This window comes from Quercus suber, unplaced genomic scaffold (genome assembly GCF_002906115.3).
Source record: "Quercus suber isolate HL8 unplaced genomic scaffold, Cork oak 2.0 scaffold_67, whole genome shotgun sequence".
NCBI lineage: Eukaryota > Viridiplantae > Streptophyta > Magnoliopsida > Fagales > Fagaceae > Quercus > Quercus suber.
In genome coordinates this window covers 770,887-787,046 of record NW_027069532.1, presented here as the reverse complement: position 1 = coordinate 787,046, position 16,160 = coordinate 770,887, and the positions used below count along the sequence as shown (strand labels likewise).

Here is a 16,160-nt window from a genome sequence, read left to right as displayed (position 1 = left end):
TGAAACAGAGTAAAACTAACTAACTACACTTGACACATGTGAACAGTAAAATGACCAAGCTTCTCACGTGTAGTAACTAACTCATTACTAATTAAAACCAAAGCTACATGTAGTTTTAGTTCCTAAGCTACTACCCGTTTACTTTGTTTTTCAATTCTGCAGATTCACTTGGTCTTTCTGTAGATTCACTTGGTCTTGCTTCTGTCAAGACATGATTCATTCCTTGCTCCTCATGCTCTTCATCCTTCTTCTCCATATTCTGATACTCCCCCTCAAGGGAAACTGCAGAATGGATATTAACCATTCCCATCTTACAAACCAGATTAGAGAATTGATTAAATCCTAATGCTTTAGTAAGCAAATCAGCAAGTTGACAGTGTGTCCTTACATGAATTAACTTGATTACTTTCTCAAGCATCTTGTCCCTCACTACATGACAATCTATCTCAATGTGCTTGGTCCTCTCATGAAAAACTGGATTTGACCCAATATGAAGGGCAGCTTGACTGTCACAGAATAGTAAAGCTTCCTTTTTATGTTCAATACCAATGTCTCTAAGGAAATACAATATCCAAACAATTTCACAAGTAGCTACAGCCATAGCTCTATATTCTGCTTCTGCAGATGATCTAGACACTGTACATTGCTTCTTTGACTTCCATGACACTAGAGAATCTCCAATGAACACACTAAAACCTGTCATAGACCTCCCTGTGTCAGGGCATGAAGCCCAATCTGAATCGGCAAAACCTTTGACATGAAGTTCTGATTTTGATGAAAACAATATCCCTTTCCCTGGTTCATTCTTCAAGTATTGTAAAACTCTATACACAGCATCTAGGTGAGGCTTTCTTGGCTTGGCCATGTATTGACTTAACCTATGGACTGCATAGGTAATGTCTGGCCTGGTAATAGTCAAGTAAAGCAACCTTCTAATCATTCTTCTATACATTCCTGAATCCTTGAGTTCTTCACCCTCATACTTGCTTAGCTTGACATTTTGTTCCATTGGTGTCTTGGCTGGTTTGCATCCTAGGAATCCTACATCACTCAACACCTCAAGAGCATATTTTCTTTGACACAAGGCAATTCCTTGATCTGATCTAGCAACCTCAAGTCCAAGGAAATACCTCAAATCCCCCAAATCTTTGAGTTTGAATTTTTGATTCAACAACACCTAAAACTCATCTACTTCTGCTTTATTGTTGCTAGCCAATAACACATCATCCACATAGACCAAAAGAATTAAGAAGGACTGACCTGTCTGCCTAGTGAAGAGAGAATAATCAGCTTTAGACTGCACAAAACCCAAATCTTGAACCAAGGTACTTGAAAACTTAGCAAACCATTGTCTTGAGGCTTGCTTGAGACCATAAAATGACTTATTCAGCTTACACACTTGCTCCCCCTGGCTATGAAACCCAAGTGGAAGAGCCATATAGACCTCTTTAGACAAATCTCCATGCAAGAACGCATTATTAACATCCAACTGTCCAAGATACCAGCCCTGAACTGTTGCCACAACCAAAAGACACTTAACGGAGACCATTTTTGCAACTGGAAAGAAAGTCTTAGTGTAATCAATCCCCTTCTTCTGAGTGAAGCCTTTGGCAACCAGCCTAGTCTTGTATCTCTCAATTGACCCATCAGACTTGTACTTAACTTTATAGACCCATTTGTAGCCTATAGGCTTCTTGTTAGGAGGTAAGGAAGTTAAAGTCCAAGTGTGATTAGCCTCTAAAGCAGCTATTTTAGCAGCTATTTTAGCAGCCATAGCTTCTTGCCACTTAGGATCAGAAACTGCCTCATAATAGTGGGAAGGTTCAACAATTGAAGAAATAGAACAACAAAAGGTCCTGAAGGAAGGAGAAAGAGAAGCATAGGAAAGATGGGAGGTTAAGGGATGAGATGTACCTGAGTGGAGAACAACAGCAGTGGGAGTGGAAGTAACCATGTTACAATGATAAGATTGAAGATAAGAAGGCTTCTTATGAACTCTAGAAGACTTTCTTAAAGGAATAGGATCAAGAAGAGGCTTAGGAGGTTCATTAGGAACATCATGTAGAAAATCATCATCAAGCTCATGATGCAATTGAAGAATAGTATCATCCATAGAAGAAGCAAATGGAGAAACCAAATGAGATGAAGAAAAAGAAAGGTCATCAAAAGGAAGAGGGGTAGTGCAAGGTAAAGGAATAGGTAGATCAGTATTGGAGGATGAAGCAGTTGATTGGAAGGGAAAAACAGATTCATGAAAAACAACATCCCTACTAATGAAAACAATATGAGTGTGTAAATCAAAAACCTTATAACCCTTGACATTAAAAGGGTAGCCAATGAACACACATCTCCTAGATCGAGGGTCAAACTTGGACCTAGTATTGGCAATTGTGGAAGCAAAACACTCACAGCCAAAAACCCTCAAATGATCATAAGATGGGGTTTTATGAAAAAGAAGTTCAAAGGGAGTCTTATTGTTTAACAATGGAGAAGGAAGTCTATTGATCAAGTATGCAGCAGTAAGCACATAGTCACCCCAAAAAGAAATAGGCAAATTGGACTGAAACTGTAAAGCTCTAGCAACTGAAAGAAGGTGTTGATGTTTTCTCTCCACAACATAATTTTATTGTGGAGTATAAACACAACTGTGTTGATGGACAATTCCATTGGAAGCGAAGAAATTTGGCATGTGAAATTCTAAAGCATTATCAGTCCTTATTTGTTTAATTTTGACATTGAATTGAGTAAGAACCATGGTATGGAAAGAAACTATAAGAGTCCTCACATCAGATTTAGATTTCATTAGGTAAATCCAGGTAGCTCTAGTTGCATCATCAACAATAGTCAAGAAGTACTTGTAACCATCTAAAGTAGGAGTGGAATATGGACCCCAAACATCCATATGCAACAAATCAAAAGCAAAAGTACTAAGATTGTTATTAAAAGGAACTGGCAAACGTTTTTGTTAAGCCAAAGGACATATGATACAAGTATTATTACAAGAATTTTTCAGAAAAGGAAAAAAATGAACTGAAGCTTGTAACCTAGAATCTGATGGATGTCCTAATCTGCTATGCCAAAGAGAAGAAAGTGTATTGGCTGAAGTTGCAGCTGAGAAAGAATTGGAGATTGTACTCAGATTATGACATGCCAGAAAGTCATCAAGAGAGCTTAAAGATTAAGTGCTACCAGATTGTAACAGATATAAACCATCACTTGCTTGTCCCACTCCAATCGTTCTCCAATAGGTAAGGTCCTGAATAAAACAAAAGGCAGATAGAAAAACAAGACAGCAAGGGTGAGATTTTGTGATGGTGCTAACAGATAGAAGATTAAAAGTGAAAGAAGGCACACATAAAACATTATGAAGTGTGAGGGAAGAAGAAAGATTAATAGTTCCAATATGTGTGACAGAAGCAATTTCACCATTGGGCAATTCAACTACAGACTGAGCAATAGCTGTAATAGAAGACAAAAGATTCACTGAGCAAACAATGTGGTCAGTTGCTCCAGTATCAATAACCTAAGTGTCAGATGTATAAGCCCTTCTGTTAATTATCTTAGCAGAAAAAACAGAATAAGAAACATCTATACCTGTCATGGCAGAAGTGGAAGTAGAAGGAACACAAGGAAAAGAAGCATCCTTGCAATGAATATCCTTGCGTTGAACAGCAGATACAAGGGGAGAACAAGGATTAATCAATGCAAGAAGCTGTTGACATTGCTCTGGAGTAAAGGCTGAACTGTTGGGACTTGGACAAGACATCAACTCTTGTGATTGAATGGCTGAAACCTGATGAGCCATTGAAGACTTATTCTTGAACTTGAACCCAGGTGGAAAGCCATGTAATCTATAGCACTTGTTCGCTATATGGCCAATCTTGCCACAATGGGTACAGATAGGTTTGTCTTTGCCCTTGACACCATTACCGCCAGAAGGATTACCAGCATTGAAGTTTTGCATCTTTGCAACCAGAGCAGTTGAATCAACCTTTACACCAAAGTGACTAGGAACTGATCTCTGCATCTCTTCTTGAATCAACAAAGCATAAACTTTACTAACAGAGGGCAAAGGATCCATGAGCAAGACTTGAGACCTTACTTGTGAAAAAGAATCATTTAAGCCCATTAAAAATTTCATCACTGACTCTCTAACTTGCAGATCACTAAGCCTTTTATTCACATTGCACACACATTTTCCACATGTGCATGAAGGAAATGGACTTAAACTTTGCAATTGGTCCCAAAGCACTTTCAATTGAGTAAAAAAATCAGTTATGGGAACTTCACCTTGGTGTAAATCTGCAATTTCTTTCTAAAGATTGTAAATTCTTGGTCCATTACTTTGAGCAAACCGATTCTTCAAATCAGTCCAAATCTCCAAAGTCGTGTCCTCATATATGATACTTGCTTGAAGTTTTGATGACACTGAATTGGTTAACCAAGTTCCAACCATGTTATCACATCTAATCCAAGCTTGAACAGCTGAAGGAGTAGACACCATTGGAGATGATAAAGTGAGTGAACCATCAATAAATCCCAGTTTGTTCTTGGTGAGTAACGCTTTCCTCACAGCTCGAGCCCACGCTGAGTAGTTCTCTCCACCAATCAAAGGCTGAGTGACAAGAATTGTACTCGGGCTCTCTGCATGATGCAAGAACAAGGGATCATCCATTGGTGAATCTTGTGAAGACAAAGACGTAGCATTCTCTGATGCAGTAGCACCCTGAGTTGTAGCGGAAGCCATTGTTGTCAACAAAGAATTTTCTTAGAGAAAGAAAGTGATTTTCTCAGAGAAAATTGAGAGAAAATAAAAACCCTAAGAACCCTAGAATTTGGGAATTTGCTCTGATACCATATCAAGAGGAATTTGGGAAAATACTTCTCAATTATTATTAGAAGAATCAGCTATACAATTTATATACGAAACAGAGTAAAACTAACTAACTACACTTGACACGTGTGAACAGTAAAATGACCAAGCTTCTCACGTGTAGTAACTAACTCATTACTAATTAAAACCAAAGCTACATGTAGTTTTAGTTCCTAAGCTACTACCCGTTTACTTNGTCTTGCTTCTGTCAAGGCATGATTCATTCCTTGCTCCTCATGCTCTTCATCCTTCTTCTCCATATTCTGATAGGGGGAGGACAAAGAATTAGCCATGGGAAAATAAACAGAGAGAGGAAAAAAATTTATTGATTGGCAGTCAAGGAAAATTATAAGGATAATTAGATGTGTACACCTATTTAAATTGTACCATTTTAGTCTTGCATCCTTAAACTTACTACAGGACAGACTATGCACTAAAATTGTCACTCTTTTTTTATTGTCAATTTTACACATTCACAGAATATATCTTGAACCCATAATATCAACCCCATACCTTGACTTTGAAGCTTTAAGCTTGCCCTAGGCAGCTTGTGACTTTATCATTGCACCAAACAATGACCCCTTAGTTATTTGTGGTATACCTCTTCATAAAAGGTAGAATCTTAAGGTTTCTAAATCGATCTTGAACACCTAATCAAAGATCCTTGGTTTTGATGACTTTGAGTTTGAGGGATAAAACATCTTCCCAAAACCTTTATAAACTAAAGCAAAAAGTGTCTTAAGATATTCTAATTATATTCTCTAAGATACACAAAGAAAGAAAATTTTCATGTCCAACTTCTTTGTGATTTGATCTTCTTTCAGTTTTCAGTCTTTGTGTCTACTATATTTTTTTTCCCCATGGGTCAGCTTGAACTAAGATCTAAGACCATGAACTTCATCTAAATTTTTTCCTGTGCAGCCTACGTTGGACGTGCCAATATATGGGAGAATTGCAACACTTGGAACTTTTTCGCCCTCATGTGAGCGTTACTATAAGCTTTTCCTTCAAAATGCACAAAGATATGTAATGGTTTACTTATTTTTTCCAGCATTCATATCACTTTTTTTGAACAGGTTGAGGCACAAGATTTTCTATTTATTGCAACAGAAAGATACAAATTCTGTGTGCTTCAATGGGATGTTGAGACATCTGAGCTTATCACAATGTTTAAGCTTGAATATATAAATTATAATTTCTAAGTTATCCTGTTAATTGATGTTTGACATTGTTGGAGTTCTGATGCAGCCATGGAAGATTGATTTTCTCTTATTTTGCAAATTCATGTATTCAAGAATTATTTTCGTCCAACTCACCCTGCCCCTCTTTAAAAAAGAAAAGAAAAAGGAAAATTATTATTAAAAAAACTATTTTTAGTGCTCTCCCCCCCCCCCCCCCCACTCTTCCCAACCCCCTTTGTGTGTGTGTGTGTGTGTGTTAGAGAAGGATTTTTTTTCCTTTAACATCTTTTTAATTATAATTGATATTTGCTTCCATCTGTTTTTCTGGAACTTACTTCCATTACTTGATAAATTGTTGGTGCCAGATAATAACTTTTGGTCAGGAATATATGCATCATCTTGTTTTCTTTTCTTTGATATGTGAGAAACTTTCATTACTCTATGAAACCATTGTAATTTATGGATGGATTTAAATAAATTTTTGTACTAACAAATTTATGCCTGTTTAGAGCAATGGGGGATATTTCGGATCGTATTGGTCGTCCTACAGACAATGGCCAGGTATTTATCTGATTCTAGGTTCACTAATCACTTTATTCATTTTTTTGCTGGGTTATAAGTACTTATTGAAGCAGTTTTTTTTTTTTTTTTCTTTCCCTCCCTTCTATAAGTAAATATTCATTTAAAAGTGCAAATGGGATGCAACTCAAGTACATAGGAAGTACACAATAGGTGCACCAACAATTCAGCCACGAAAATGACATTTATCAAGCGCCAAGTAAATTCAAAAAGTAATACCATCCTGAAGCCTCCCATGCATCATAGTTTTGATCCTTGAAGGCTTTTTAGTACACTGTCTGTGTATCCTCTTCGGATTTTGACTTTTTGTACATCATTTTGTTTTAATAAAGCACTATTTCTTAAAAAAAAAAAATTCCTGAAGCTTCCTTCAAAACTTGACACGAGTTCCCTCACCCACCTCAAAGCGAATAAGACGAGAAAAATTATCCCAATCTCTTTATATTTTTCCGTAGACCAACACCACAAGGCCCATTGACCGTATTGGCACACCATACTCCCCACATGCTATTGTACTTCTTCTCCACAGGCCTCCTCCAAAAAGCTTCTTTCATTGGAGCATGTTGCCATGACCGTTTCCCCAAAGTGCCTGATTAAACAAGATCAAGTTCCTGATGGCAAAACCTCCCATTGGAGTGGTTCAAATATTTTGTTCCATTAACCAAATGAAACTTAATCTCACCAATCTCTTCCTGTAAAAATTCTTGCTGCAATTTTTCAATACAGTGAGCTATACTTACTAAAAGTGGAAATAGAGAGGAAATAAGTAGGTAAGATTGATAAAGTGCTTTTGATTAAGGTAATTCTACCTTCCTTGGAAAGGTAAAGTTTTTTTTTTTTCAACCTACCAGATCTCTTTCCATCTTTGCCAGGATGGTATTCCAAATTGTTTTCGATTTGAAAGTAGAGCCCAATGGAAGGCCCAGGTACTTCATTGGTAAGTTTGACACTTTGCAACCAAAAATATCTGCCAAATCTTCTTACACAATCTGCACATTTCAACTGGAACCAATTCTAACTTCCCCAAACTAATGTTTGACTCTCAAGGGCCAAATTTGATTTGAATCATTTGCATAAAATATGAAAGAATAATCTTTTTTTTTTTTATAAGTAAAAATAACAGCAGTTAAGAATATCCCATTATGCACCAGCCAGGAAAATCCTGGGAAATATGAAAGAATAATCAACAAAAAGCAAATGAGAAATCATTAACAAGTAATTGTCTGAACTGCCAATTGTAAAGTCTGATTTAGTGACCCCCTTGCATTGCTTTTTCCATCATTCTACTCAAAGCAGCTATTGCAATAACAAATAACAAGAAGGGTAAAGGGTCTCTTTGTTGTAGCACTTGAGAACTATTTTAAAAAAATCACCAGGGCTACCTTTAATTAAGATAGATAAGCAAACCTTGGAGATACAAAAATAAATCCACTTTCTCTATTTTTTGCCGAAACCACACCTATTCAACATATTAATGAGAAAATTCCAATTAACATGGTCCTAAGCTTTCTCCAAGTCTAGTTTGCATAAGACCCCCATAACTCCTGATTTTAGTATTCTGTCTAAGCATTCCTTAGCAATGAAAACCTGATATAAAATATGCCTCTTTAACAAGTTTCTTTTCCTTAAGGTGGACATCTATAACATTATAGTTTTTACTGAAAAATTCATCAAAGTTCATAGCATGTTATTTTCTCTTATTTCATTTCTTTTTTGCAGATTGGTATAATTGATCCAGATTGTAGACTAATTGGACTCCATTTATATGATGGATTGTTCAAGGTATATAGTTTGATACAATTAATTGTGATGTATACATTTTAAATTTTGGTATTTGCATGCTATTATGAGCAGAAATTCCAATCTTCGCTATTAAAATTAATATTTTTGGTGTAATCATCATAGTTTGTTGTTTTGTCAGGTCATTCCTTTTAATAATAAAGGGCAGCTTAAAGAAGCATTTAACATTAGGTATGCTTTTATTGTTCTCTTGGCCTTCTAATGCTTAAAGGATATTATAGATGGTTATGCTATTGAAAAATTTAGTTTTGACATGGATGCAGAGTGTTGGTCACTTTCAATACCTTAGGACCTTAGGTGAATGTATCTATCTAATGCTGCTTTGGGGTTTGATTTTAGTTTTACTAGCGTAATATTTTCTGTAGGCTAAAAACATGTTTTGCATTGTTTAATATACACACATCATTAACTGTTTAACTTAAATTAAACCTGTGATAATTTTGTTCCCTTCTTTTCCCTGATAATGAAGAAGAAAGTGTGTAGGGGGTGAGAAAGAAAGCAGGAGGAGGTGAGAAAGAAAGTTCTAGAATAGTTGGGAGTGACAAAGAAGTAGAGTGAAAATAAGTGAGAAAGTGGTGAGATAGATGGATCAGAGGGGGAGGGACAGCAAGCATGTGAAACTTAACAATAAAAAAATAGATCTTCTCCCACTTTACACAAAGGATGCAACCAAGTTTCACTCTTTCTCAAACACAAATTACAGCCAGAAAAAATAACTTGACTCTTAGTATAAATCAAAAAACTAAATCAAGGGCTTCCCATATGAAATAAAGCGGAAAGTTTACCTAACCAAACTATCATGAAAGTATGAATATCTATTGTTTCATCTGTTGTTTGATCTCATTCTACCGTTCCGAGTGCAACCTCATTTGACATTTGTCCATGAGTAATGTCTTGACAAGTAATGGAAGAGCGCTTGGTGTCCTCTTTGTAATGTCCTATCTGGATTTTGATAACAAGCATGTAAAAGAGTATTGAAGATAGCCACTGACAGTAGACACAAATTTGAAATGCTGACAAACATTTAATTCGTTCTTATAACATTGATTTCTATGAATGATATAATAGTTCCTGTTGTCTATGTTTCTAGCATTCATTTAGTTTATCGGAATAATCGCACTGATTACATCTTTTGACTGAATATTTTCAGGCTTGAGGAACTTCAAGTTTTGGATATCAAGTTTCTGTATGGTTACAATTGTGGTTCTTTACAAGGTCCCCCCCCCCCCCCCCCCCCCCCCCCACTGGGGCCTAAACAAGTTATAGTGTTTTACACTATTTGAGCTTTCAATATCAAATCAATTCAAGGATATTTTGAGGAAGCAAATTAATTTAAATTAAACATGTCCTAAGAAAAGCAAATCCAAAAAACAAAATAAAAAGAAGACTATTGGTTTGTTTGAATACACTGTTTTGAAAATTGCATTTTTAAAAAATAGTATTTTAAAAATGTGCATTTTGAAAACTCGATTTTGAAAGCCACAATTAAACATTTGGTAAAACTTGTAAAAATTACGGTTTGAAAACTATAAATTTTTTGTTGTGGATGCAAATTACCAAAAAATACTTTTTTTAACAAGAAATACCAAAAAAGACTTAATTTTGATGTTAATGATATATTGTCATTTTAAATTTAGTCTGTGCTAAACATGATAACATAGTTACCCAGTACCCTCACTTCCCTTGCTCCACAACAAAGCTTTTTATTACAGAGTATTAGGGTCTGTTTGGTAATATTGTTCTAGTAATGTTATTAAAATATTGTGAAAATAGATGTGGGTGAAAAAATGTTGTGAAAATACATGTTGTGTTATTTAAACAATTAGAACTGTTGTTTAAACAACACAACCAAAGAAAGTGTATAAACAGAAATTTCACTACATATTTGCCTTCGAGGCAAAGAGAAATACAGATCCTCATCCACCATCCAATCCATCCCATAAGATAAATAATTGGCATATTGCATCTTAAAATGGGAAAACAATCCACATGTTTGCTTATGCTTACAGTAAGCTTATTGGAAAATCATCATCATAAATTGCAAATATAAATTTTGGACGACATGTAGATTTATTTTCAAAATTAATCACATCAGAGAGGCTAGAGGGTACAGCATGGTCCTGCAGTTATTCATTGCTGGCAACTCATATCTAATGCTATAATAAATTGAGTAGAACTCTGAAGTACTTAAATCGCAATTGATTCCAAAGCTTCATTTGTTTGCATCTCAACTTCAAGCTTCTATCATCAAGTTTCTGTAATTGCCACATGGTATATGAGATCACATCAGCTGTATTCTCACAGTGGTTAACTTATTCGCAATGACAAAACAAGAACAAACAACAAACTAGGTAAAATTCATGCGTGTAAATCTTATAAGCTAGAATAATCTTGATAGCTATCTGTTCCATCTATTCCCCCAGAATTGTCTGTGGATCCTATCAAAAGGAATTTGGGAAAATACTTCTCAATTATTATTAGAAGAATTAGCTATACAATTTATATACGAAACAGAGTAAAACTAACTAACTACACTTGACACGTGTGAACAATAAAATGACCAAGCTTCTCACGTGTAGTAACTAACTCATTACTAATTAAAACCAAAGCTACATGTAGTTTTAGTTCCTAAGCTACTACCCATTTACTTTGTTTTTCAATTCTGCAGATTCACTTGGTCTTTCTGCAGATTCACTTGGTCTTGCTTCTGTCAAGACATGATTCATTCCTTGCTCCTCATGCTCGTCATCCTTCTTCTCCATATTCTGATACTCCCCCTCAAGGGAAACTGCAGAATGGATATTAACCATTCCCATCTTACAAACCAGATTAGAGAATTGATTAAATCCTAATGCTTTAGTAAGCAAATCAGCAAGTTGACAGTGTGTCCTTACATTAATTAACTTGATTACTTTCTCAAGCATCTTGTCCCTCACTACATGACAATCTATCTCAATGTGCTTGGACCTCTCATGAAAAACTGGATTTGACCCAATATGAAGGGCAGCTTGACTGTCACAGAATAGTAAAGCTTCCTTTTTATGTTCAATCCCAATGTCTCTAAGGAAATACAATATCCAAACAATTTCACAAGTAGCTACAGCCATAGTTCTATATTCTGCTTCTGCAGATGATCTAGACACTGTACATTGCTTCTTTGACTTCCACGACACTAGAGAATCTCCAATGAACACACTAAAACCTGTCATAGACCTCCTTGTGTCAGGGCATGAAGCCCAATCTGAATCAGCAAAACCTTTGACATAAAGTTCTGATTTTGATGAAAACAATATCCCTTTCCCTGGTTCATTCTTCAAGTATTGTAAAACTCTATACACAGCATCTAGGTGAGGCTTTCTTGGCTTGGCCATGTATTGAATTAACCTATGGACTGCATAGGTAATGTCTGGCCTGGTAATAGTCAAGTAAAGCAACCTTCTAATCATTCTTCTATACATTCCTGGATCCTTGAGTTCTTCACCCTCATACTTGCTTAGCTTGACATTTTGTTCCATTGGTGTCTTGGCTGGTTTGCATCCTAGGAATCCTACATCACTCAACACCTCAAGAGCATATTTTCTTTGACACAAGGCAATTCCTTGATTTGATCTAGCAACCTCAAGTCCAAGGAAATACCTCAAATCCCCCAAATCTTTGAGTTTGAATTTTTGATTCAACAACACCTAAAACTCATCTACTTTTGCTTTATTGTTGCTAGCCAATAACACATCATCCACGTAGACCAAAAGAATTAAGAAGGACTGACCTATCTGCCTAGTGAAGAGAGAATAATCAGCTTTAGACTGCACAAAACCCAAATCTTGAACCAAGGTACTTGAAAACTTAGCAAACCATTGTCTTGAGGCTTGCTTGAGACCATAAAATGACTTATTCAGCTTACACACCTGCTCCCCCTGGCTATGAAACCCGGGTGGAAGAGCCATATAGACCTCTTTAGACAAATCTCCATGCAAGAATGCATTATTAACATCCAACTGTCCAAGATACCAGCCCTGAACTACTGCCATAGCCAAAAGACACTTAATGGAGACCATTTTTGCAACTGGAGAGAAAGTCTCAGTGTAATCAATCCCCTTCTTCTGAGTGAAGCCTTTAGCAACCAGCCTAGCCTTGTATCTCTCAATTGACCCATCAGACTTGTACTTAACTTTATAGACCCATTTGTAGCCTATAGGCTTCTTGTTAGGAGATTGAGTGCTACCAGATTGTAACAGATATAAACCATCACTTGCTTGTCCCACTCCAATCGTTCTCCAATAGGTAAGGTCCTGAATAAAACAAAAGGCAGATAGAAAAACAAGACAGCAAGGGTGAGATTTTGTAATGGTGCTAACAGATAGAAGATTAAAAGTGAAAGAAGGCACACATAAAACATTATGAAGTGTGAGGGAAGAAGAAAGATTAATAGTTCCAATATGTGTGACAGAAGCAGTTTCACCATTGGGCAATTCAACTACAGATTGAGCAATAGCTGTAATAGAAGACAAAAGATTCACTGAGCAAACAATGTGGTCAGTTGCTCCAGTATCAATAACCCAAGTGTCAGATGTATAAGCCCTTCTGTTAATTATCTTAGCAGAAAAAACAAAATGAGAAACATCTATACCTGTCATGGCAGAAGTGGAAGTAGAAGGAACACAAGGAAAAGAAGCATCCTTGCAATGAATATCCTTGCGTTGAACAGCAGATATAAGGGGAGAACAGGGATTAATCAATGCAAGAAGCTATTGACATTGCTCTGGAGTAAAGGCTGAACTGTTGGGACTTGGACAAGACATCAACTCCTGTGATTGAATGGCTGAAACCTGATGAGCCATTGAAGACTTATTCTTGAACTTGAACCCAGGTGGAAAGCCATGTAATCTATAACACTTGTCTGCTATATGGCCAATCTTGCCACAATGGGTACAAATAGGTTTGTCCTTGCCCTTGACACCATTACCACCAGAAGGATTACCAGCATTGAAGTTTTGCATCTTTGCAACCAAAGCAGTTGAATCAACCTTTACACCAAAGTGACTAGGAATTGATCTCTGCATCTCTTCTTGAATCAACAAAGCATAAACTTTACTAACAGAGGGCAAAGGATCCATGAGCAAGACTTGAGACCTTACTTGTGAAAAAGAATCATTTAAGCCCATTAAAAATTTCATCACTGACTCTCTAACTTGCAGATCACTAAGCCTTTTATTCACATTGCACACACATTTTCCACATGTGCATGAAGGAAATGGACTTAAACTTTGCAATTGGTCCCAAAGCACTTTCAATTGAGTAAAAAAATAAGTTATGGGAACTTTACCTTGGTGTAAATCTGCAATTTCTTTCTAAAGATTGTAAATTCTTGGTCCATTACTTTGAGCAAACCGATTCTTCAAATCAGTCCAAATCTCCAAAGCTGTGTCCTCATATATGATACTTGCTTGAAGTTTTGATGACACTGAATTGGTTAACCAAGTTCCAACCATGTTGTCACATCTAATCCAAGCTTGAACAGCTGAAGGAGTAGACACCATTGGAGATGATAAAGTGAGTGAACCATCAATAAATCCCAGTTTGTTCTTGGTGAGTAACGCTTTCCTCACAGCTCGAGCCCATGCTGAGTAGTTCTCTCCACCAATCAAAGGCTGAGTGACAAGAATTGTACTCGGGCTCTCTGCATGATGCAAGAACAGGGGATCATCCATTGGTGAATCTTGTGAAGACAAAGACGTAGCATTCTCTGATGCAGTAGCACCCTGAGTTGCAGCGGAAGCCATTGTTGTCAACAAAGAATTTTCTTAGAGAAAGAAAGTGATTTTCTCAGAGAAAATTGAGAGAAAATAAAAACCCTAAGAACCCTAGAATTTGGGAATTTGCTCTGATACCATATCAAGAGGAATTTGGGAAAATACTTCTCAATTATTATTAGAAGAATCAGCTATACAATTTATATACGAAACAGAGTAAAACTAACTAACTACACTTGACACGTGTGAACAGTAAAATGACCAAGCTTCTCACGTGTAGTAACTAACTCATTACTAATTAAAACCAAAGCTACATGTAGTTTTAGTTCCTAAGCTACTACCCGTTTACTTCGTTTTTCAATTCTGCAGATTCACTTGGTCTTTCTGCAGATTCACTTGGTCTTGCTTCTGTCAAGACATGATTCATTCCTTGCTCCTCATGCTCTTCATCCTTCTTCTCCATATTCTGATAGATCCCCAAAATATACCACCCTCGCTAGCACTAGCATCACCTCCAGAAGTATTCATAACACCATTGCTGCCACCGCCGCCACCTAGTAGTCCTTGCACCAATGTCAGGCCTAAACTCTCTGAAATTCCTTTAATTGCCTGGTTCAGCATACCATTTCTCTGCTTAATTCCAATAGGTCCAACAGATCCATAGGAACCCTGGTGGGCATAGTTCACATGATTTTGCACAGGATACCTCGTTTGAAACTGAGGAGCAGCTCTTGGAGCCATACAGTTTTGCATGAGAGGTCCTATTTGAGATTGATTTCCAAGAACCTGATAATAAGGACTAGCTGGAACTACGCAATTTTGGGTTAGAGGAGGTCTTGGATTTGCTGTAGCACAGCCCGAATGAGCATCAAAATCACACAAGCTACATCAGTAGCGCCACTGTTTGACCCCCAGCTGCTCCATGCATATATCGCATGAGAAGCTTTTGTTATCATTAGGAGATGAGAATGTGAGATTGAGCTGGTGATAGTAGGATTGGTGACTAAGCATTAATGGCATGGAAGCACAAGTATTATGGAGATCGATGTTGCACAATCCACAATGGTAGGAAAAGCTATTACCTTCCTTCCCACATGCATCACAGTTGAATAATCCTTCTGGGTATAAAGGTTTTGGGAGCAGAGAAGGGATTTTTTAGAAAATAACTACAAAACCCAAACAATATTATCAGTTAGGCAACGTTTTAAACATATTGCATTTCTAACAATTCGACTTCAGAGGAGTCTATTTTACTGTTCATATTGCCTATTTTCGCGCCACGTAGATAAAAAAATTGAGTCCATTATACTCATTTTTTATACATAGAAATCAACTTTAGTGGAGTCGTTTTCAATACAAAGAAAACGATTCCACTGGAGTCGTATTCTTTGTATTGAAAACGACTCCACTGAAGTCGATTTGCCCAAATACCCACCAACACCACGAACTCCACACAGTTAACTTCAGTTGTGTTAAAAAACCCCATGCGATAGAAGAACCCAGGCGCCGACGAGCAACACCAACGAGCAAACACAGCAAACGAACCCAGGCGCCGACGAGAAAAAAACCCCATGCGACAGGAGAACCCAGGCGCCGATGAGCAAACGAACCCAGGCGCCGACGAGCAACTCCGACGAGCAAACACAGCAAACGAACCCAGGCGCTGATTCACCAAACCCCAACGAACCCAGGTGCCGATTTCACCAGACCCCGACGAACCCAGCAACACCGACGGCGAAGCACGAAGAATCCAGGCGCCGATTCTGACCAAACCCCAGCGAAAGCTTCAGGTGATCGGATTGGATCAGTGGAGTAGAACACGCTCGGGTACGACTCCGTTTTGGATTTGATTTCTTCTGGGGTTCTTCTGGTTGTGGGGTTCTTCTGGTTGTGAGGTGGTACGAGCAACACCGACGGCAATGACGTTTGAATTTCTACACTAAGAAATCGACTTCAGTGGAGTCACCTTCAATACAA

General features: G+C 37.3%; 1 long non-coding RNA gene across 1 annotated transcript; it reads left to right on the top strand.

The window, feature by feature from the left end:
• Positions 1–7,041: 7,041 nt before the first annotated feature.
• Positions 7,042–9,649, top strand: LOC112022716 (uncharacterized). The gene is made up of 5 exons (XR_010628805.1): positions 7,042–7,403; positions 7,506–7,570; positions 8,353–8,415; positions 8,555–8,604; positions 9,584–9,649. It is a non-coding gene; the product is annotated as an uncharacterized LOC112022716 (long non-coding RNA).
• Positions 9,650–16,160: the final 6,511 nt, after the last annotated feature.